Source organism: Equus asinus, chromosome 5 (assembly GCF_041296235.1).
Source record: "Equus asinus isolate D_3611 breed Donkey chromosome 5, EquAss-T2T_v2, whole genome shotgun sequence".
In the NCBI taxonomy this organism is placed as follows: Eukaryota; Metazoa; Chordata; class Mammalia; order Perissodactyla; family Equidae; genus Equus; species Equus asinus.
This window is the reverse complement of record NC_091794.1, coordinates 105,289,970-105,313,057: the sequence shown is the minus strand read 5'-3', so window position 1 is coordinate 105,313,057 and position 23,088 is coordinate 105,289,970. Positions and strand designations below refer to the sequence as shown.

The following is a 23,088-nucleotide window of genomic DNA, read 5'->3' as shown; positions in this document are numbered from 1 at the left end:
GAGTTCAAATCCTGGCTCTGGCATTTACCAGCTGTATGACCCTGGACTAATGACCCAACTTCTCTCAGTCATCTCTTTTCTAAAACAGGGACTATAATATTCACTTTCTGAGATTGTTGTGGAGATTACATAATTAAAGCTGACATTGACCGAGCACTTACTGTGTCTAGGCACTGCTCTCAGTACCTTCCAGGCACCCCCTAACTCCTCAGCACAGCCTTAGGAAGAAGGCACTACTATAAGCCCCGTTTACAGATGAGGAAACTGAATCACAGAAAGGTTAGGTGACTTTCCCAAAGTCACACAGCTAGCAAGTGGCAGAGCTGGGATTTGAACCCAGGTCATCTGGCTCCAGGTCTTGTGCTCTGAACCCACATGATCTATGTGAGATGATAGGAGCAATTCACACATCACACATGGGACATATACAAAAATGTTGGCTATTAACTTGTTAATTAAATCCTACCAAAAATTATTTAGGAGGACACACAATTTCTGGGAAATGAGTCCCAGGGAGACCTCCACGGGGTAGAGTAAGTACGTTTCTCTAAATTCCCTTGAGACAAAATGAGATGGAGCCAGACAATGCCATTGCCCGGGGACTGCTGCATGCCAGACACACCACATAGGCCACCTTCTTGGATCCTCACAACTACTCCTTGGGGTGAGTGTTGTCTCCATTTTACAGGTGAGGACACTGAGACTCAGAGAGTTGAGGCAACTTGGCAACATCACTCAGCCAGTAAGTAACATAACTGTAAATGGAGTCAAGTCTGTCTGACTCCAAACTCCCTGCTCTTAGCCACCAGCGCTGCAGGCTCTGTGGTTGTCCATGGATTAAAACGACAGTGATCACAAAATCCCCAGGGGATGAAGGGAAGTACTCTGTACTTGGCCCAGTAATGCTCGGTCCCACATGTGACAGTCTGGTTCCATTTTCCTGATTTCCCAAACCTGATGAGCATCAGCTGACCCTGGGCTGCCCATACGTACAGTGGGAAGGGAAGGATTAGAAGGCACAGAGAACCTAATAATCCAGTGTGGGGAGATGAATTCAGCTTATAGTTTTAAAGGAAAACCAAAAGAAAAAAAGCACCCGCTAAACAATCCATCCAAGGCCAAAAGAGAACGCATCATAGCACCTCCTGCCTCCTTGCTCCATGTGTGATGAAGTGCTACTGTCCCCAGCAGAGCAAAGGGACCGGAGAGTGTGGGCTCGGAAGTCAGCTGGACCTTATAAACCCTGAACTCTTTGCACCATATTTTCCTCATCTGTAAAAGGGAGATGATGATTCTCCAAGGGCTATTGTGAAGATTATAGGGGACGGTGCATGTAAAACCCTTGGTATGGGGCTTGTCACACAGTAAGTGCTCAATAAATGTTTACTGCGGTCATTATGAAGGGAAGGGGTAAGTGTGAAGGATGAAGGTGGGGAGTTTGGGAGCATAGCAGGGAGACACAGAAAAGAAAACAAGGAGGAGGAGGAAGAGGGTAAGGAGAGAGGAGAAAGAGGAGGAGGGTGAGGGGAGAGGAGGAGGAGAAGGAGGAGGGTGAGGGGAGAGGAGGAGGAGAAGCAGGAGGGTGAGGGGAGAGGAGGAGGAGAAGGAGGAAGGTGAGGGGAGAGGAGGAGGAGAAGGAGGGTGAGGGGAGAGAAGGAGGAGAAGGAGGAGGGTAAGGAGAGAGGAGAAAAAGGAGGAGGGTGAGGGGAGAGGAGGAGGAGAAGGAGGAGGGTGAGGGGAGAGGAGGAGGAGAAGCAGGAGGGTGAGGGGAGAGGAGGAGGAGAAGGAGGAAGGTGAGGGGAGAGGAGGAGGAGAAGGAGGGTGAGGGGAGAGAAGGAGGAGAAGGAGGAGGGTAAGGAGAGAGGAGAAAAAGGAGGAGGGTGAGGGGAGAGGAGGAGGAGAAGGAGGAGGGTGAGGGGAGAGGAGGAGGAGAAGGAGGAGGGTGAGGGGAGAGGAGGCAGGTCGCTAAGGGGACATGTCGCTAGCCCAGCTCCCCAGGCACCATCAGCCGTGCTGGCCTGGCCCAGGCGACTGCCCACGTGGTCATTAAGGCTACTCATGCATTCCTCCTGCATCCTGCTGCCACATCTGCCAGATGTGGCCCTGGATGCCAGCAAGAACAGATGTCCCCAGACGTGCCCAGCTGCAAAATGGGGACTTGGGGGTGTTGTGAAGGACACAGAGGCCTTGGAGGGGTGGCCAAAAGGACAATTCTGTCAGCAGGCAACCACCCCACTGTGACCACTGCCCTGAGGCTCCGTCTCCCCATTGATCAATGAGAAGCTGGGACATGACCCGGGGTTTTGTGTCAGGTGATGCCAATCCCATGATGTGTCCACAGCCAGCAGCCCCAGCCCCTACATCTTGTTCTGGAAGGTACGGGTGTGACCCTGTCCTCCTGGGTCCTAGGACTGTCCTGCCATTTTGCAGGATGGCCCTTCTAGTTTCCATGGGCACATCTCATCAGACAAAGCAATTCTCAAATTGGACTGTGACTCTGTCTTAGAATGTTTCCCTTGGGAGATTGGGGCTCAGAGAGAAGCAGTGACTTTTCTAAAGATGAACAGGGAGGTTAGTTGTGTTGTAGACTAGGATGAGCCCCGAGTGCCACAGTAGGGGGCTCTGAAAGTGGGCACCCAAGGGGGACCTAATTCATCGGGGAGCAGCAGAGTAGAGCAGATAAATGTGGTATCTTCGACATAAGGTAAACCTTGGTTCAAATCCTCTCCATCATTGAGGCTTTCTGTGACCTTAACCAAGTCCCTTAACCTCTCTGAGCATCAATTTTCCCTTCCGTAAAGTGGGAATAATAATGTGATAAAGATTTTGGGCTATAGAATTAAATTGCCTGAGGTTGCGTTCTCAGTATTTACCTGCTGTGTGACATGAAGCGACTTACTCTCTGAGCCTCAATTTCCTCACCTGGAAATGAGGATGACAAGAAGACTCACCTCATGGGGTGGTTGTGAGTTTAAATGAAGTAATGCATATATAGGGCCTGGCGCTCAATAAATGGCAGCCATTAATTATTATTGGTGCTGATGTTGTTAGCAGCATCTCTTGCTTCCTCAAAGGTGTTTTAAAAGCCTGGGCACTGATGATCTGTCTACCAGCCCTTCATTCCAACTTAGAGGCCCTGGCCACACGGTTCTCTGGCATAGAACATTTCCTGCCCTGCCCACACTGGATGTGCTGGAATAGGAGCTGGCACCGGGGCAGCCCATCAGAGCCGCACAGATTTCTGGCTGGGAAAGTGCCAGAAAAGCTCTTTCTTGCTGTCACTGCAGAAGCCCAGATGGAGCCTGGTGGTCAGGGTTAAAGCTGGCCTGGCTCCTGGCGCCAGAGGGCCAGCCAGGCTGACTGGGGCAGGGGGAGGTGCTGACCAACTTTGCCAGGAAGCTGAGGCCAGAGGGACAAAGGGGCAGGGTGGAGTGAGGAGATGGGGCTGGGATTCCATGCTGAGTCATGGAAGAGCTTGCACACAGGCAAGTGCACCAGGAGCTTTAGGAATTCCTGGGGAGGGGCTGGGAGACAGGCCCTATACATGACCCTACCCTCTAATGCTTGGGCAGCCCCACCCGGCACTCAATGACCACCAGGTGTAACTGAGTTATTCTTGAGCCCTGGCATCACTAACACTGAGCATCACACCACCTTCAGGGATCCAATTCAATGGCCAAGTCTGCACCACTCATTGCTTTGCCTGACCCTCAGCCAGGGCCCAGGTGTTTGGAGGCTGGCATCGGCTGCTGTCCATGGTCCCTGAAACACCCCACCAACAAGGGCTGCACTCGGGACAGGTACCCAGCCTTTCTCAGGAGTTCTGAACCAGGTGATGATCTTTATTTCCTATCTTGATAAAAGGTGTGTGGTTTCTTTGATGTAGAACCAACAGATTCAGGACTCTAGACTTAACTGTTGATATAAATGATTTCACACTCTTTTGACAATTCCATCACATTTACGACTGCTGCCATTCACCCCTCAAAACACTCGTGATTCCATGTTCCCCGTGGCCTCCTACTCATTCTACACTCATTCCCTCTGCCAATACTCTCCTGAAAGATCACATTTAGAGGGGCTCTAGGGAAAATCTTGCCTCATGCCCTCATTTGCAGGTAGGAACAAGAAGCCAGAGTGGAAAGGGCATCAAGAACACAGTGTAAGTTAGAGCAAACCTGGGGTGAACGTCCAGGTTTCCTAACTCCCCATCTATCTCATTCCCTATTGCCCCACACTTCCAATCCCCTGCCAAGGGACCTACAGGCGACATGGACTTTTTTCTCCTTCCAGTGCTCTTCCCATATTGAATGCAATTGCTACCATTTATTTCCAGCTCACTTTGTGCCACTCGCTGTGCTGCTATGTGCTTCTGCACAGCATATTCCTCCTTGGGGAGGCATGGCCACTGTCCCCAATTTACAGGTAAGGAAATGAGCTCAGAGACATGAAGAAATTTTCCCAAAGCCACAAAGCTAGTATGTGACTGAGCTGAGATTAAAACCAGAGCTTTGGGGGGTATTTCTGACCTCTCCCTTTCAAGCCAGTCCTAACAATCAGACCCTCAGGGAATCTACTTAAAACCATCAACCTGGAGGTTATACCCTCTCCCACACAATGGGGCAGTCTTTGGCTAACGCCATACTGTCCAGATCTTGGGCAGGTCCTGCTCTTCCCCGCCAGTGCTTTGGTCCTGCTATGCACAACGCCCCTCGAGGTCTAACCTCTCCTTGACTTTCATTCTTGAAGGCCTCAGCAATACTTGGTCTTCCACCGATGTTGGGGTCAGAGCAAAGGTCCCTAGAAACACGGATGGGGATGAAGGGACTATCATGCTGGGAAAGGATTATGTGGCAACGTGAATACTGATGGAGCTGTAATTGGCTCCCTCTTTCCGAGCCTGGGTGTCTGCAGGCCCAGGTGCTGAGGCTAATTGTTGCAGGCAATTAATAACTTGGATTGTATTCACTCTGGCGCAGGCTGCCTACTTCCTTGGAGGAGGCAGGCAAGGCTGGGAAAGGAGAGCTCGGCCCGGCTGCTTGCGGAATTCTGGAGGAGGCAGGAGTGGAGGGCTGCCATCTGTCCAGCTGCCCCCAGGCCTTCTCTGCAGCATCCCCATCCCAGTCTGGCCCTTTCATCTTTCTTCAGACCTCTCTCTCCTCTTGAAGTATTGGCTTCTCTATCCTCTTCCTTCATAAACTCTCACTCACCTCCTGAGTGGTGCTCCAGGGAAGAGGGGGCTGGGGAGAGGAAAGATGGTGTCTGGGAGAAACGGAAACCTGGGAGGCCTGGGTCCAACCCAAGCTCTTCCACTAACTTGCTACATGACCTTGAGTTGGAAATTCATTCATAATGAACTTGGGCAAGTTTCCTGAGCTCTTTCACATTCATTTTATTTCACATGAAATGCAATCAACCCTGGAAGTCAAGGAAACAGGAATTGATAATTCTATCTATCATGTATCTCTCTAACTACATATAACTATAACAATATATAACTATATATGTAACTATATGCATATGACTAATTATCAAGTTGTTACCTATACATCCATGCTCCATCTCAGCTGAAAAAATAATTGCAAGCATATTATAGGTGGAGATCATTATTACTCCCGCTTTGCAGTTGAGGAAACTAAGTCTCAGAGAAATGAAGTGGCTCATCCAAGGTCATACAGCTAATAAAAGACACACAGAAAAACTCAGCTTCCTGAGTCTAGAGCTCTTCCCAGCACACCCCAGTTCACTTGCCTGTACCCAATGGCTTCCTGGAGAAGGCAAGATTGGAGGTAGGGGCCAAAGTCAGTGTCCTAGCAGATTGAAGAGAGAATTACTTATAAGTGTAATCCCTCAATTCCCTGATGCTGGGACAATGGAGAAACTGTCTTAATCTATTACATTTTTAAAGATAAACACCCTCAGCCCTCCCCATATAGCCTTCCCCTCGGGGGCCCAACCATCTGGTGGGACTTGATTTATACACAGTGCTCCTCACCACGGATGGGGCGAAGAGGTGAGAGATGTTATGGTCATCTCTTGCCCGGTAGGTAGTAATAATAACAATAATAAGCTAATATTTATTTAGACTTTGGTTTGTGCCATGCACTGTGCTAAACGCTATTTTTGCCCTGAGATTATCTCATTTAATAAACTCTTTATAACCACTGCTATGAGACGGATCCTTTTACCGTCCTCATTTTGTAAACAGGATGACTGGGGCTCAGCAAGGTGAAGTGACTTTCCCAAGGTCACATAGCTGGGAAGGGGCGGAAAAGAAATATGACCTTACTGGGAGTGGTGGAATCAGAGGCTGGGCTCAGAGTCCACAGATGAAGAGAAAATAGAAATAAAGGCATGAAAGCTAAGGACAAAGCAGCCCGTTATAGCTCAAACCCCTTACAAAAGAAGGCTTTTCAATTAGTTGTGAAGACAGAGTATAAGGGAAGCCACTTATTAGCAGCAAGAGGCATTTAAATCAGACCCAGGAAGAACGTTCACCAGATAGTGCTGGAGTGGGGGCCAGGCAGGATGTAGAATCTGCAGCCTTTTAGTTGGGCAGACCATTTGGCCACTGGAGTCATCTCTAATTACCACCAAGAGGTAAAGGAGGCTTCAGGGATGTGCCCTGAGACTGGGCAGGGATCTCTGAGTCCAGTACTCCCAGGCCCCTGTAAACAGGCACCCTGCAGGCAGAGCTGGGAGCAAAGGGAAGGAAGTCTGAGGATGAGGCCCCAGGAGGAGGATTCTCATGACTTTGCACACCCGCGCCAGCTCCTGCTGCCAGCACTGGTTCCCCTTTATGGCAGGCATATTTCAAAGGCCCGGTTCCATTTGCATTTTTAAAACCCTGCTGATGGCCTGGGAAAATTGCATCCTTCCAGTGTTCCTGGGTACCACACTTGCCACCTCCTCCCCGACTCCGCTGGGCCTCTGCCTCTGCACCCTCGGTTCCCAGAAGATCCTCAACCCAGGGCAGAGCAAGCCCACTGGAGATCGTCTGGAGGTCCCAGGAGGCCAGGGAGGGCTCTGAGGCAGGTATAGCTGGGGTGGCCACGGCTATAGCCAGAAGGGCAGCATGAAGCTAGGACCCAAATCCACTAAAAATAGTTACCAGGGGAGTGGGGGACTGTGTCTCCAGGAGTGGGCTGAAGTGACACGGCACCTTAGGGCGCACCAATGGCATTCCCTGTGGATTTGTCAGACTGAGAGGAACAGTGCAGGAGCCCTGGAGAACTTCCTGGAAGCAGCCTTCAAACCGACTGAAAAGAGTAAGCCATTCACCCAGCAAAGAAAACCCTTTGCTCACCTCTGGGCTTGGGAACACAGTTTGTGTCTCCCCCGGTGCTCCCTTAAAAACAGATCTTTCCCTGTTCTCCTTCCTCCCACCCTCTCCCACGGCTCCGTGTTCTCTGCCTTCCCGCTGGGCTGTAACAAGAGCAACTGGAAGTTTGCAGGGCAGTACTTGGTCTGTTCCTCTGCATTTTCACGTCAGATTTGGCCTCTGATCTTGGGGCAGCAACATGCACACTCTCCACTTCTCAGGAGAGATCTCCTGTCTCTTTCTGTCTCTTCACAGGCCCAGGCAGCGCCCTTCGTGCCAGGAGCTGCCTCCAATCCTAATGTCTTTGAGGCCAGATGGAGCCTCTGGGAGTCCCTTGATAGGCTTGGTCAGCCTGGCAATGGATCCCCAGACAATCCTGAGCACATGGGGAGTGAGTGCCAGGGCAGGGACATCGGCTCGGGCCATTTGCTTCTGCATAGATGAGCTCTCAGGGCATCCAGGGTTATAAATACCGATGTGGCCAGCTGGCAGCCAACCAGCGGACACAGCTCCAGGGATTTCACACCAGAGAGACAGAAGCAGTGGCAGGTGAGCAACAGAGCAGGAGCTCCGCTCAGCATCTTGAAGTTAGAGGTGCCTCTGACTCAGTTTTCCTCTATTAAAAAGAGGGGCTGCGGGGGCTGGCCCCATGGCCAAGTGGTTAAGTTCACGCGCTCCGCTGCAGGCGGCCCAGTGTTTCGTTGGTTCGAATCCTGGGCGCGGACACGGCACAGCTCATCAAACCACGCTGAGGCAGCGTCCCACATGCCACAACTAGAAGGACCTACAATGAAGAATATACAACTATGTACCAGTGGGCTTTGGGGAGAAAAACGAAAAATAAAAATCTTTAAAAAAAAAAAAAAAAGAGGGGCTGCGGAAACTGACATGGGCTGAGTGCCTGTGTGCTTGGGGCTTGGTGCTTCATTTCAGAGCTCTCTGGTGTTCTTATTCCCCCCAAAGCTGGGAACTTCCTGAAGGCAGGGCTTGTATCTCACCCATCTCGCTCTCTTCCCTGTTCCTCTCTCGCTCAGCTCTGAGAATGTATGATAAACTCCTGGCTCACACAACAGTGGGCAATGGCCTGCCTTCTTTCTGGCTTCCATAAGTAAAACCTCTCGATCCTGCTGGGGGCTGGCAGCTGGTCCTCTTCTGAGGTGACCCCCTTTGGCTCTCCCTGGGTGACACCAATGCCAATGCCCTCTGAACCCTGATGGAGAGAAATGGCACTGGCTTTGGCTCCCCAGCCCCTTCTCCTTGTGGCCCTCCAGCCACGGGCAACAAGGAGACCGTGTGCTAGAGCTGGAGCGATGCCTGGTTCCAGGGACTGGCATGACTCTGGGCTCTGGTGCCAGAGAGGTGAATGGAGGAGGGAGGAAGGGACGGCGCCAGCAGCCTGGGCTTGGCAGCTCCCTCCGGAGGAGCCCGGGGATGCCCTCGAGTGTCCAGGGGGCTGGTGACCTGCCAAGGCTGGACGCACCGGGAGAGGAGCGCAGGCGGGGAGAGACGTGAGAAACTCGGGGGCTGGCCGGGGGGCCCAGCCTGGGCCGTTTGCAGATGCGGGGACTGACCCCCAGGGGTCGCTGCGCCGCGCGTAGCCCCCTCCCGCAGGCTCAGGGAGACCGGCTGTACCACCGCGCGGCTCCCGCAGGGGGAGCGGCGGCCACGGCGGCGCCTGGCGGCGGGATGCAGACACAGCAGTGCGCGGCGGAGCGCCGGCCCTCGCTGGCCATTGACGCAAGGCCCGGCAGCGCGGAGACCAGAGGCTCCAGTGGCTGCGGGGCGGCAAGGCTCCGGAGCCTGCCCCGGACACCCCCACACCCGTGGTAGGAGCCAAGACCCAAACAAAGGCGGGCGGCGAATAAAAGGCGGCGGCGGCGGCGCCAAGTGCTCTGGATTCCGCGCTGGGGACTGGGATGCGCTCTGGAGCGGAGCGGGGAACCCCGGCCTCCTGTAGCTCGGAAGAGCTTCTCCCTGAGACTCCCTCGAGGGGACAGGTCCGCACGGCGGGGTGGCTGCAGTCCCCGGCCCCTCCGGCGCGCCTCCCTCCTGCGCCCGCGGCTCAGCCAGCTCAGCTTGGCCAGCCGAGGTGAGTGCGACAGCCGTTGGGCACCATCCGGGTCGGGGCCGGGGGATGCATTGCTCGGAGGAGGGAGGCAAGTCCTCCGCGCCGCCCCCACTCCGGCCTGCGCGGGGCTGTATGTGAAGTTCTCCCGCTGTGCACTTAGCCGGGATGCGGGCTTCGGACCCTGCAGGAAGGCTGGCTGGTGGGGGTGCTGAGCCCAGAGCTTGCCCCACCATGGCCGGGCTGCAGCTCCACACCAACTCCCCGTGGGGCCCGAGGACCCTTGATCTGCACTGGCAGGTTTGATGTCCACAAACGGCAAGGCTTCCGACCTCCGGAGAGGCTTCAGACCTCCGGCCCCTGCTCGTCCCCGCGGGCGGATGACTGATTCCATAAAAGTTGAGCGTCAGTCTGAAACCGTCTGAGATCGAGCTTTTGGCCAGGCTAGCACGGAGGGAGGAGACAGGAAAAGGTTAATGACCTCCTCTCCATCCACTCCCTACCTTAGCACACTCATGCTTTTGGCGGGACGTTTCCTGAGTCCTGGGGCCAAATTAACCTGGCTGCAGGTCCAGCCAGGCACGCGGGGAGCTCTGGGGCAGACCGAGCGGGCGATAGAAGCCGAGCGCGGGAGGGTTCCCACGCTCTACCGAGAACGCAAGTGAGGGTGGAGGTGGCATGGGCAGCTGGGCAGTGGCGGCGCTAAGGGTCAGGGGAAGATTCCTGGCGAGAGCGGCGGCGAGTCCCGTGAGCCAACCCCGCCGCTGGGAAAACTTTTCCCAACTCCCAGTGGGGGCCCGCCGCTGGGCTAGGAATGAGCCTCCGTGGAGGCTTCCCTTCCTCTGCCCCTCTCTCCTCCACAGTCTGCGCCAGCTTCCTGCGGTCCCACCTGAGGCTGGGCGCGGGTCCCTTTCCGTCCACGCCCTGGGTCAGCACCGCGGACAGCGCCTCGAGGCCGCCTTGGAGACTCACGATCCCCTCACGTGCCCACGGTCCCACGCATACAGACCTACAGTCCACGCGCACACTCACACAGATCTACAGACCACCTGCAAACAATCCCCACACAGATTCATAGTCCGCTCACGCAAATATTCATCCCCCCACCGTCCACACAATCCACATACAGAGGGAAGATGCACGCACACGTGGACAAAAACAGATCAAGCACCAGCAATCCGGGCAGCATCTGCACTCCAGGTCCCGCAGTCTCTGGGCACCTGACTAAGCCCCAGACTCCAGAGCTCACCGACAGGTGCTCACAGAAATGCCCAGTGACTCAGAGCCATTCAGGCTCCTGGGCATACACACACTCTTCGGGGAAAGCAGCAGTTGAAGAGCGAACCCTTCCCCGCACCCCAATGCGGACCTGGGCAGGAACCAGGGCATATGCTAAATGGAGGGAGGAGGCTGTGGCCCAGTGGAAGCTGCAGGCAGAAGCCCAGCCTTACAGAATCTTGATTTTATGCTCAGAGTCCATTTTGCTCAGCTCAGCACCCCCTTTCCTGCTCCCCTTTCCTCAGACCTTACTCTAGACAAATCTCCATCTACAACCAAGGTCCATGGCCCCTCCCCGCATCATTCTTTGCTTGCACTTTCTGCGTCTTTGTTTCCCTGCTCTGTTCCCCTCCCCCACGTTTATCTTGCGCCCCCCTCCCTTTTTTGTCTTTCTCAATTCCACCTCCCCAGCTGCCTTCACTCTCTCCCCAACTTAGGTCTTAGACCAAAGACCCCATAGCTTGGGTCTAACCCAGTCAATCTACTCTACTGCCGGCACAGCTGATGCTTAAGGGGAGCTGACTCTATTCTCCGGGCAGATTCCACGCCCCTTCTCTTCTCTCTTTGGAAGTCTGGTACCCCCTCCCCATGGGGAGCTTCTGCCCCCTCCCTGGGAAAATCTCCAGGGCCAGACGCCCCAGATCCACCACAGTCTCTCCAGGGGGTCAGGATTCCCTGGTTTCCCAGCCCCTTGGGGATTTGAAGGATCTGGTACCCATGCCCCAGCTTGCCCTTTGACAGCCTTCCTGCTGTTGCCCTTAAAATCCAGAAACTGGGTTGAAAGAGGAAGCGTCCCAGCATGATGTGGTGGAAGGATCACTGGAGTGGAAGTGGGGAGACCTTGGTCCTAGACTCCCACAGACTCCCAGTGTGTCCTTGGGAAAGTCACTTCTCTTTTCTGAGCCTCAGGTGTCCCATCTGTGCAAGGATAGGGCTGGTCCAGGTGATCTTCAAGGGTCCCTGTTTAGCCTTAATAATGTGGGACATTGACTCTCTCGTGAGTCTCTTGAGTGTGTGTGGGATTGAAAATCATGGTTCTGACCCTAGAGGTTATGGTACCTTTCCCCTTCCTCAGAGCACCACCACTGGGGAAGTCATCCTGTCCTCTGAGCAAGGGATGTTCAGATGATTTCCTTTATAGGACCAGAGATGTCAAGTAATTTTCTTGAGGTCATACTGCTGATATGCAATCTCCACTGGGGCAGGCATTGATTCTAGTGTCAGTATATCCTCTGCATGAACAGCTGGTTCTGCTGGCGCATGCTTGGTGAATGAATAAATGAATGAGTAGAAGAGTAGGGACTAAAACCTGCATCTCCTGACCCTTAGAATCTTGGAATTATGGGTTGAGCCCCTTTCTCTGATAGTTTAGACCTGTTTCCCTTGTTTCCTCATCTCCCTTCCCACTCACTGGGTCATTCAAAGGCAGATGGAGTTGTCTGAGTTAAGACCCTTCTTCCCTTAAGGCAGATGCTAGGGTGGTGCAAATGACCACAGAGAAAGGACTAGCTGGGAACAGCTTTAGAGGCCTTGCCTGGTGGGTAGGGGCTTAGCAATCAACCCCTGGTCCCTAAGACTTCACCAAGTAGGCTGTCCGTGGGCAGCTGGCCAGCATCTGAGGCTGGGCGGGGAGAGGGGAGACAGTCATTGCTGCCATTTGTCTGAGCAGCCACTTCTCTCAGCCGCATGAGCTGGGCACTGCAAACACTGTCTTTACAGATGAGCAGAGTGAGATGCTGAAAGATAACGTGGTTTTCCTAAGGGCAATCAGCCAGCCCACTGTCAGTCATAAAAATAGGCACCCAAAAATGGTGGTGGTGGTGACAACGGTGGTTGAGAATAAAATCATTGGTGTTGATAATGATGTTAGCATTGTTACGATTGGAAGTTCAACGGCTGGCATCCTTAGTTCCCTTCCCCCACTTTGAAATTGTTCACCCACCTGAATCTCTCTTATACTCCTCCCCACACCCAATATGGAGAAACCGAGGGCTGGGACAGTGAGATAGGGGTATCCAATGGTCCATCAGTCCTAGCAGGGGAGGAGAGCTTGTCATTTGAAATCCTCCTTCTCGTGCCCACCCTCCCCCGCCTCGAGCCTGTCTCCTGCCAGAGGAGCCGGGAGCAGTGTCAAAGTCTGTCAAAACACGCTTCCAAGCTGGGTTCCAAACGCAAAGCCCAGGGAAAATAAATAAAGAGAGCAGTGTCGGCCCGAAATAGAAACACACACCAGCTCACCAATATGCATGTTTTCCGAAAGTCGCATTTCACGGGCAGACAGTGTGGCTCACGCTCCAGCTGCTCAACAAAGGCTGGAGGCATGGACCCTGCTGGGACTGGTCCAGGAAAGGTGGCAGAGCCTCCCCCAGCGAGCTCCCTGCCTGCCTGGCCACCGAGAAACCAGACAGCCACTCCGTCTCCTCACCAGCTGGAAGGTACGCGGGCGGGAGGGCTACGATGAACGCGGCTGTGTGGTAGTCAAAGCTCTTCGGAAACGGGCACCAGACGAGGCTGATGGCCTCGGGGCCTCTGCCTACAGTGGGAACAGCAGGCTGGTAATAACAATAGCAATAATAATAGCTGCCATTCGTTGAGTACCTACTGTGTGCCATGTACTAAGCATTTACAGGTGCTATCTCAACCTTGCAACCATCTCATGGTGTGTGGATTGTTATCACCATTTAACGTAACGGAAAACCAAGGTTCAGAGAAGTGAAGAGGCTTGCTCAAGGCCACACAGCTAGAAGAGGCCAAGTTTTGGGATCAGATTTTGACTTGAATGAAGCAAGCCCCTCTTTTGCCCAGTACTCTGCATTGTTTCTGGTATTCATTCATTCATTCATTCATTCAATATTTTTTGTCAAGAAACCATTATGTGATGGGTTTCAAAAGAATGTAAATTCTTCTGCTGGCTAGGCGAGGGGTGAAGGGCAGCACTGCCGCCTGAGCGTAGCTCTGGCCTCTCTCAGTGCCTCCCAGGATGGATACCCCAGGCTTCTGGGCTGGGGCTGAGACTGGGTGCCTCACCTCTGCACCTCGGGGTCTGACCTCAACCGTGAGAGTCAGAACCCGTCTGCCTGGGATATGGACTCAGGTAGGAGCCCCACTGTGGGGCTCGGACTATGAAAAACAATTTAACTTCATAAGAGGTCAGAGCTGCGAGAGGCCTCTGCTGTTGGGGAAGTTACTTTAGAGAGGGCAGTTGAGTTGCCCAGTATCGCACAGCACATTGGTGGCAGAGCCTGAATCTTAGAATCCCAGGCTGGCATGCCACATATCCAGGCTGGCCTCCTTGAGTGTGTGGGGAGGGTCCAAACGGCCCCAGGAAAGGGGGTTGAACAATGCAGGCAGTAGGCCTAACACTTCCCTTCCCAGCACAGAGGTGAAATGCAACTGCCTTTCCCTGCCCAAGGCCTCTCCTCCGCATCCTCCCTGATATCAAGCCTGGCCCTGCTGACCTGCCCCAGGCCATCATCATCGCAAACAACAGTAACAGTAGCAAAGACAGAGCGTGTGCCATGTGCCAGGCACTGTGCTAAATGCCTGGCATATATTGATGGATGAGATCCCCACAACAACCATGGAGGCAGGTGTTCTTACTCCCCTTTGCCACTGAAGGATCTGAGGCTAGAGAGGTCGACTCGCCTGCGCAAGGTCACACAGCTGGTAAAGAGGCAGGTGGAGCCCCACAGAGCCCCTGCCAGCAGGTTTACTCTGGGGCTGAGGAAGGGGAAGCTTTGGAACCAAAGCCAAGGGGAAGGAAGAGCTGACGGGCAGCAGCAGGCTATTTATATTACACCTCCAGGCCTTGTCACACTTGCTGGCATTTGTGCTGGCAGAAGCCGTGTCTCTGCCAAAACCTGGAAGGAAGCAGGCTGGTGCAGGGTCCTGGGACTAGCCCTTGGGGGATGTTACTGAAGCATAGGGTCTGGGTATGTTTCTCCCTGGACTCGGGAGAGACCCCCCCCAGGCGCTCAGAACCCCCAGACATGCCCATGATTCTGGCATCTCACTTCTTCCCTTTGTTCCTCCCTCTGAAGGAACCAGACTGGGGACTGGGCAATTTGGAAAGGGCCCTTGGGTGGCAGATTAGAGTCTCGCTGTATGCAGTGAGCTTGGCCATTGGGAAGGAGGAGGTGGAGGGGAAGTGGGAAGGATTGGCATGGATGTGGATGCCAGCAGACATCCTTGGATGCTCCTTGGAACCAGGGAGTGACGTCCTGACTTAAACCTCTTCTATCAGAAAAAGGCTTCTCTTTAATCCCCTAACCCCCAAGTGTCTGCCTGAGCAGCTGCATTCTGTGCCAGGCACTGGGCATGCTGACGTGGGAAAACCTCAGTCTCTGTCCTTGCAGAGCTCACCAGTGTCTCCCATCCCCACCCCTGGCACCTCCTGCCTGGAGCAGAGGTGATGGTTAATAAGCAATGGCTCACCCAGGTGCCCCTCTGGAAGTAGAAGGGGGACCCAGATGACCTCTGGGGCTCAAAAGACACGATCCAGGCAAATGATCATTCCAGGGTCAGGAGGAAAGTTTCGCGTGGGTGGTGACTGCAGTACCCCCGGGTGCTCTCCCCAGCTTGACGTCTTGGTGGGAGATGGGGTGTGGTAGGGAAGACTCATTCCCGCCCAGCCATCTGCCCAAGGTATCCTACATACATACTGGCACCTGGACGATGGTTCTTTGCCAAACCTTGTTAATAGAGAAGACATGACTGCCAGCTGGAAGCCACTGCTGTCATGAAGGAGAATGTGCTGATCTTGTCTCTGGGGTAGGCCACTTAAATGGGGCTCAGAGTTGGATCGGTTGTGGTGAACTGATGTTCCTGGGCTGTGCGGAAAGGAGTCTGTGTTTTTCCCCCACTGCAGTGGCCTTTGCACTGTCCTGGAGGATTTCTCATGTTCTTTTCTGGAAGAGTTCTGCAGGGTGGTCACCCCAATGATAACGATGATTGTAATAATGGCCATCATATTTTGAATGTTTACTACTTGCCAGGCACTGGGCTTAGAGCTTTACAGGTATTTTTTTCACCCTCATACCTGCTTTATGAGAGAGTTACCATTATTGTTCCTTTTTAAGGATGAGAAATGTGAAGCACAGAGAGACTAGGCAGCTTGCTGGTAAGCAACGGAGATAGGACGCAGCCCCAGGCAGGCTGGCCTCAGTGCCACAAGCACAACCACCGTACGATGACTGAGGCCCACAATTTGGCCTTTATATTAGTTTGACTTCGGTCTTTAAGGATGAGCATCACTGAAACCAAAATATCTTTTGGGTCCTTCAGTGATCTAGGTAATTTGCACACAGACACTCGGGCTGCATCCTGGCTGACAGGATGATATGGGTTGACCATTTGCTTCTTGACTCCCAAGCAAACGAGCAGATCGCTTTTCGGAGTCTAGATGTGGGCAACATCTGGCAGCCTGGCAGGACTTTCCTGGCCTTCATCCACATGTTTTCCCCTGTCCTTCCGTGTGGACACAGCTGGGACTGGGATCTCTCTAGACATGATTGTGTGTGTGCCGTTCCCGGTTGGAAAGAGTTTGCTGGTTTTAAAGCATCATCTTGTGACTTCACAAAGGCAGCATGCTGGTTTTGGTTCCTCTCTGCAATCCATGCCTGAGAGACACTAGGCTAAGTTGGAGACAATCCAGGCTTTGGAAAAGTGTTTGCAGCTGGAGGGGAAAACGCCTTCCTTTCTTCAGCCAGAGAAGCTGGGAAGAGGCTGGCTGGTGGAGAACCTCGCAGGCTTGTAGCTGCTGCGTGTTCCTTGCAAGGGTTCCTCACTTTCCAACCTGGTCTTCCAGAGGCTTTGAGCAGATGGGCCCAGAGTAACAGAGGCGGGGATCAGTGATGAACAGGGACATGTCAGCCAAGAGGCACTCTTGGGCATTAGTTAGCATGAGAATAGATCTGGGGTGGGAAGTTTCACAGAGCCTTTGGGAGGAAGGAAGTTTAAGACATCACAAAGTTAAGATGCTGCTTTAAAAGAATGTCCTTATTTTATATAGCAAGTACCAACAAGTGAATGACTTAAGATGATGAATGAGTGAGGGAATGAATGGACAGGTAAATGTAGAATTGATGAACGGGGCTGATGGACTTTGACAGCCATGGCCTTGATTTGGCAAGGCCTGACTCCGAGTACTGACAGACAAAGGGAAGGGTCTTGTTCTTGTCCCCGGAACACCCTTCAGCTCAGGGTTGGGGAGAGAGAGTCTGAAGCCCTGAACCTTGCCCTCCCACTGCATGCCCCAGCCCTACCCCATTCTGCAGGCCGTGGGGCTCCTCTGGCTCCTGTCCACAGCAGGGGCTGGAACCCAGGAGGCTGCAAAGCTGACAGAGGCTGCAGCCCCAGCCCCCTGAGAATCCTGCAACCCTCTTCAACGTCCCAGCTGCTCCCCAGCCCTAAGCTACCTCCTCTTCTCTCTTGTCACACTTTTGCATCCTGGCCCTTTGGGGACTCCAAATGACAGAACTGGGAAGTACCTGAAAGCTCATTGAGTCCAGCCCTCCCGTTTGACAGAAGAGCAAACTGAGGCCCAGGAAGGAGGAAAGACCTGCCCGAGGTCACAAGCAAATAGGAGGCAGAGCCCCATGGTGGTGGAAGGATTGGGTGAGCAGTTCCCCGTGGACTTAGGGTAACAGTGCACCACTGGGCAGGGTGGAAGTGGGTTGGAAGAGGCCTGGGATTCCTGAGCCCAGCAGCTTCATTTGGTCTTTCCTGGCATCCGGGGCCAGGAGCATCAGTCCTTAGTTCCTGGGGCCCTGAATCTCCTAAGCATTTTGTGGGAAAGGCAGCAGAGTTGGGGAGGGTGGTACTCAGCGATCTGCTGTCCCTCAGCTCCAACCTGGCTCTTATCTCCATAGGGAGCTGCACCATTGTAGAAGGTGGGCTGAGGCTGAGAGCAAGTGTCAGACCCCCTCACCCTTCAGGGGCCTCTGTGCTGGCCCCAGGTGTGGAGGGGTACTGAGCGCACCTCCTGGACTGACCTCCCTGTCCCCACTATACACACCTGAGCTGTCAATCAGCTGTAGAGCCGAGAAACCCTTTCCTAGAGCCACTGACCTGTACTGACTCTGAAGGTGCCTTTCCACCTGGATACCCAAGACGGTGAAGTTGTGCGTCAGTCCCTGATGATTCTGCTCTCCTCCCTTCGCGGGAGGCTCCCACACAGGCAGGGCTGTGCCTAGACTGGGCCAGAATGACTCGGGGGGCAGGCCCTGAGAGTGCCTGTGCGTGTGTGTGTGTGCATGAGTGCGAGTGTGCGCACGCCACCGGGGGTTGGGAGAGCTGACGCTAGAACGCTGGGAATTTTCATGGGAGACTCGCATAAAATCTAATATAGTGAGCATAGGACTCGGCTTATGAGAAATCAGGTTCAAATAAATCCCTTTACTTCTTTTAGCCTCTGTCTTCTTGTTTGCAAATTGGAAATAATTCCTGAGACTAGAAAACCTATACGAAAATCACCTGTAAGCTGTAAGCTGCTCCATCGATGCAATATCATTCAGTACCCCCCAGATGAGCGGATCAAGGACAGGAAGAGAAATGGCTCTGGCTTGGGGACATGGGGACCTGAGCGGCCTCCAGCATCTCCTTGCTGGGCTGCTTTCATCTGGTTCTGGCCTCTTTCTCCCAGGCAGCAGGGGCTGGGGAGCCCTGGGTTCTCAGAGGGGCAGATTTGCCTTAAGATTTCTCACCTTCTTTCTCCAGGCAGCAAGGCTGGGGGTACAGCCCCTTCCCAGAGCTCCATCCCCACCCAGTCGGGGTGGCCCCTCAGTGGGTTTGAGCACATGGCCAATGTGCCTTTTTATCTTTTAGCTTCCAATTTACCCTCAGGCTTATCTTTTGTGGTATGGGGCCAAGATGAGTCTTGCAATGTCCCTGGACCCACAGATGTGGTCTGGGTGTGCTGGGGGAGGGGAGGGACAGTGGTCACCGAAGGTTTCCCCACAGCTAAGAACCAGCAGATGGTCACCTCCTGGGTCCCAGCGCTATTTGGCAGCTCCTGCTGCTTGATGTGACATTACAGTAGGACCTACCCTGCGTGCCCCGCCCCCCCCATTAAACAATAGCTTCTGAACAGGGGTAGAGGGGAGCCCAGTCCCCTTCCTCTGCCGCCCTGCCTCTTGGGCAGCCACTGAGAATCAGAGGTGGGGTGTTTAGAGAGTGTCTCTCCCCATCCACCATCTGACAGGTGGGGAACCAACCATCCAGAGACGTTAAGTGACTTGTTCTGGGTACCCCAGCAGGCTGGCGGCAGGGCAGGTCCATACTCCCAGCCCCTGAGGCCACTTCTGCTGCCCCAACTACCCATCCCCTGCTTCTGCCACCTCCCTTGCCCCTGAGCTTGAGCTCCAGGAGGAGCTGGCTCCTGCTGGAGCCGGAGATGTGAGGGGAACTGTTTTACATGTTTGTTAATCAGGTCTCAGAGAGAGAGAGAAGGGCCCTGAGCTTATCAGCCAGGAAGGAATCCAATTTGGCTTTTATGGCCATGGTTATTGGTCGTATTTTGTGGGGATCTTTTTATTTTTTACTAACCCAGTGGTCTGGGGGCTGGGGAGCTGCCTGGCTGCTTGGCCCAGTGGGTCCTCCGGGCTCACACAGAATTCACAGCAGTGGCCAGGACTTGGGCCTGGGGGTGGGGAGGGGAGGTGAGGGGGGCGGCTTTAACAGGTTGGCCGAGGCGTGCTGTGAGGGTTTTTAGGAGCCTTCTGACCCTTCAGGCAAGGGATGTCTGGGGGCCGGGCTGTATTTCACTGGCTCTGAAAGGGTTGCTGGTTTTATTAAGCTTTTATTGCCTTTTCCTCAGAGATGCCAAGGCTGCTTGGCGGGTACCAGGAGCCAGAGCTGATGCATCTGGGCCGTGAGGCCTGAGTTGTGCAAGCAGAGAGGAGAGGGGAGAGAAAGGCAAGAGTAGGTCAGGCAGGGTGAAATTCCTTTCGGCAGTAGAGCACAGCAGAGCTCAGCGGCTAAACGGATGGCTCAGAAGCCGGCCTGCAGAGGCTTAGATCTCAGCCCCACTCCTGCAAGCTGCCCTGTCGAGCTGAGGCTGGATCAGAGATGACATAAACAAGGAAAGCGCCCAGCACTGGGCACACAGCGGTGCTCAGTAGACGGGAGGCTTCCTGCCCAAGCCCCTTGTGCGGGGCGTGGCAGATAGGAAGCCTTTGGCCTTCTATTCTCTTTCACTGCCTGGCCCCACCAGGAAGAGCCAATTGGCAGATCTGGGACACCTGTTTGCGTCCCCCTCTCTGGATATAAAGTCCTGTTTTTGGCCCAAATGCCATTATTTCTTCCTTCCCCGTGGCTGGAAGAAGAGGTACTTTGAGGAGTGAGCCCTGGCCAGAGGTCCAGGAGGCTGAGTCCATGCGCTGAGCCAGGAGGCAGGACAAGCCTGCACGTGTGAGCCCCAGCTGGGGAAGGCCAAAGGCCAGATCACCAGGGAGAAGTCACTGGGGACTGGGGAGGGTGCCCAGGGCGGCAGGATCTCTCAAAGAATAGTCGTGGACTGCTTGCAACAGAATCACCTGGGGAGGTGGTGTGAACCCAGATTCCTGGGCCCCATGCCCTGAGAGTCTGATGGACTGCATCTGGTGTCCGGTCCAGGAGTTTGCATTCTAACAAGTGCACCCGGTGACTGATCCACATCAGAGTGCGAGGGCCTCTGCGGTCGACAGTAAAGGAGTCAGCTCCGGCTGACCTGTAGACCTGCCCATGAGTAGGGGCCGGATTTGGGGCTCCTCCCATCTGCGAAGCTTATCATGACATACTGGCTGCTGTGACTCAGCAAGCTGGGTTTCACCATCCCCAATTTACAAATGAGGAAACTGAGACTTGCCCAGGGCACCCAGCTAGCCGCAGAGCCAGGGTTGGAACCCAGGTTCGTCTGACTGCAAAATGCCCGCTTAGCTCCCCGCTCCCCCGGACGATCGGGCCCTGCTGCTCTCAGTACTGGATATCACTCTTAGTGTTGGGGGACCAGTTCTGTTCCACTACGCCCATTAGAGAGAGAACACACAGAAATGGGGACAGTGACAGTGGCTGTTGTGACCATTAATGTTGGGTTCCTCTGGTGCTGGCTGGGACGTTTCCCCGGGTGATGTATTGACCGGAGCAAAGCTTGTTTGCCTGATATATATGGAGCTGTTGGGTGTATGAGTCAGTGCCCACAGTTTCCTCACCAGCTGTCAGCCCGGGGAGGCCAGCCATCCTTCATGCGCTCCATCTCCGCAGCCCGCCCTTCCCTGAGAAATGAGGGGCCTGGATAGGCTCACCACAGAGCCCCTGCCTACCTCTCTTCCCTCTCCAACCCCTCCTGGGCTCCCAATAAATAAGCCCCGATTTTCTTTGGGGGAAGGAATGGTCATGTGCATCCCTCTGAATTTTCTGCCCTCTGCTGGCAAATTTAGCCAAAGAGGATGGTGTTTCTTGGGGGCAGCAGGTCTGATGGGGAGCAGGTACCGGCTTCAGCTGCAGCCACAATGCCAGGTTTCTTCGGGGCCGGGGCAGTGAGGATGGGGTGAGGACTTAGGGTCTGCTTGCTGGGGGAAGGGCCCAGACGAGTACTGAAAGTCACCCAGCCACCTCCTTCCCCTACAGATGTGGAGGGCGTTCCCTGGCTCTGCTGCCGTTTTCCTTTGAGCTTCTGGGTGGGACTTGGGGCTTCTTGAGAGAAAACTCTAGGAGGGCCCTGGGGTCCAGATGCTAGGATGGGGCTCCCTGCTTCACCCCGACTTTCCCCCTGTGGAAATTGTATTCGTCAGAGTTCTCCAGAGAAACAGAACCAATAGGAGAGAGATAGATGATGGATATAGGTAGATAGACTGGTGATAAGGAATTGGCTCACAGGATTATGGGGGCTGCGAAGTCCCAAGGTCTGCAGTTGGCCAGCTGGGGACCCAGGAGAGCCAGGCATCTAAGTTCCTGTCCAAAAGCCAGCGGGCTCGAGATCCAGGAGGAGCCGGGGTTTCTGACCGAGTCTGAAGGCTAGAAAAAACCAATGCCCCAGCTCCTGCAGTCAGCAGAGAGTACTCTTATTCAGCCCTTTACTCTGCCCAGGTCTTCAGTTGATTGCATGAGGCCCAACTCAGGTCTGGTGGGGATGGTGCAGGCTTGCTAAAGGGCAGTAGGTTTCTTCAGTGAAACGATGAAGACATCTCCGCTCTCAAGAAACTCAAGGGCTGCCTGGAATGGAGAAAAGAGCGTGGGCTTTGGAATAGGTACACCTGAGGTTCAAACTCTAGTTCCACCCCTTATTAGCTGTGTGGCCACAAAGGAGTCACTTAACCTCTCTGTTTATTCTTTGGTGAAATGGGGACACTCATAATGCCTCCCTTGCAGGGCTTATGTGAGTATGAGAGAGGGTGGATGGAGAGATTGCACATGTTCTAACATAACAGGTAATTATTATATTATGCTATCTTAAAGGGTATCAGAGTTTCTGCATTGATCTAGTGGGACTTACGACTTCACCCCATCTGTGAGATTTTGTCCCAGTTTTGCCACCATGTCTCCAATGCTTCTGCAGCCTCCTGGCCTGAGATGGAGTTCCCAGGTCTCAGAGAGGAGGGTTTGGGACTCTGGATGGCAGGCACAAAGCCGGGGCATCTGGAGGGTGGCGGACTCTCAGAAGATGGGGTATTGGGACTGAGGGCAGTGATGCCCAGGAGGGCCAGCCCTCTTTCCTTTCCTCCCTTCTCTGCGTCAGATGGGCTGAATTCACCAAAGGGTGGGCCGACAACCAGGAAGCAGAGAAGGACACAATGTCCCCACTTGGGCACATCAGGTATAGATGAAGCTGTTCAACTCAAAATATCTCATTTTGAACTCTGCCTGAATCTCTCAGCCCACGGGTAGGAGAATCAAAGACCCAAAGATGTTTCCAAGGACCAGAGCTGAACCAGGGAGGCAAAACACCCCGAGACAAGAAGAAAAGCTGATTAGCTCCTAATTGCTGTTAAATTGTACATACATATATGTATTTTAAGTCAAATCTGCATGTCTAATGTGATTTTTTGATTACATTTTAATAGTCTGGCTGGGATGGGGGAATGAAGAAGGAAGGCTTCCGTCACCCCTCGCCAGGAGGAGGGAAGTGGTAGCCAGGGCTGCAGGCAGGCTCTGGCATGGGGACACATCCCTGAGCCACCGGGGAGGAGAGTGAGACCTGGTGGGGCCTGGGGGCGTCTTTGAGGCAACACTGCCTCCCCCCGAAGCCCCTTTCTGTCCAGCTGGGGAAGTCCATCTGGCCTATGACTTGAAGAATGCATCTTTTCTCAGACCTTAAAAATAGCTTCCCTATTTTGCCTCTTTGAGTCCACACGGCATCTTCTCCAGGCCTGGTTGTCGCCCGAGGCTGCCAAAAACTCCCCCCAAAATCCGGTGATGGAGGAGACTGAGCACTCCTCTGAGCCAATAG

At 53.9% G+C, this 23,088-nt stretch overlaps 1 protein-coding gene across 3 annotated transcripts in view; it reads left to right on the top strand.

Moving 5' to 3' along the window:
• DISP3 (dispatched RND transporter family member 3) overlaps positions 1-23,088 on the top strand; it is a 73,448-nt gene that overhangs the window by 14,536 nt on the left and 35,824 nt on the right. Inside the window, exon 1 of one of the 3 annotated variants that reach the window (XM_070511089.1) lies at positions 9,222-9,410. The exons of the other annotated variants lie outside the window; for them this stretch is intronic. The gene's annotated coding sequence lies outside the window, so the exon portion shown is untranslated. Of the gene's footprint in view, positions 1-9,221; positions 9,411-23,088 lie in introns of those variants that run through there. 3 annotated transcript variants of the gene reach the window in all.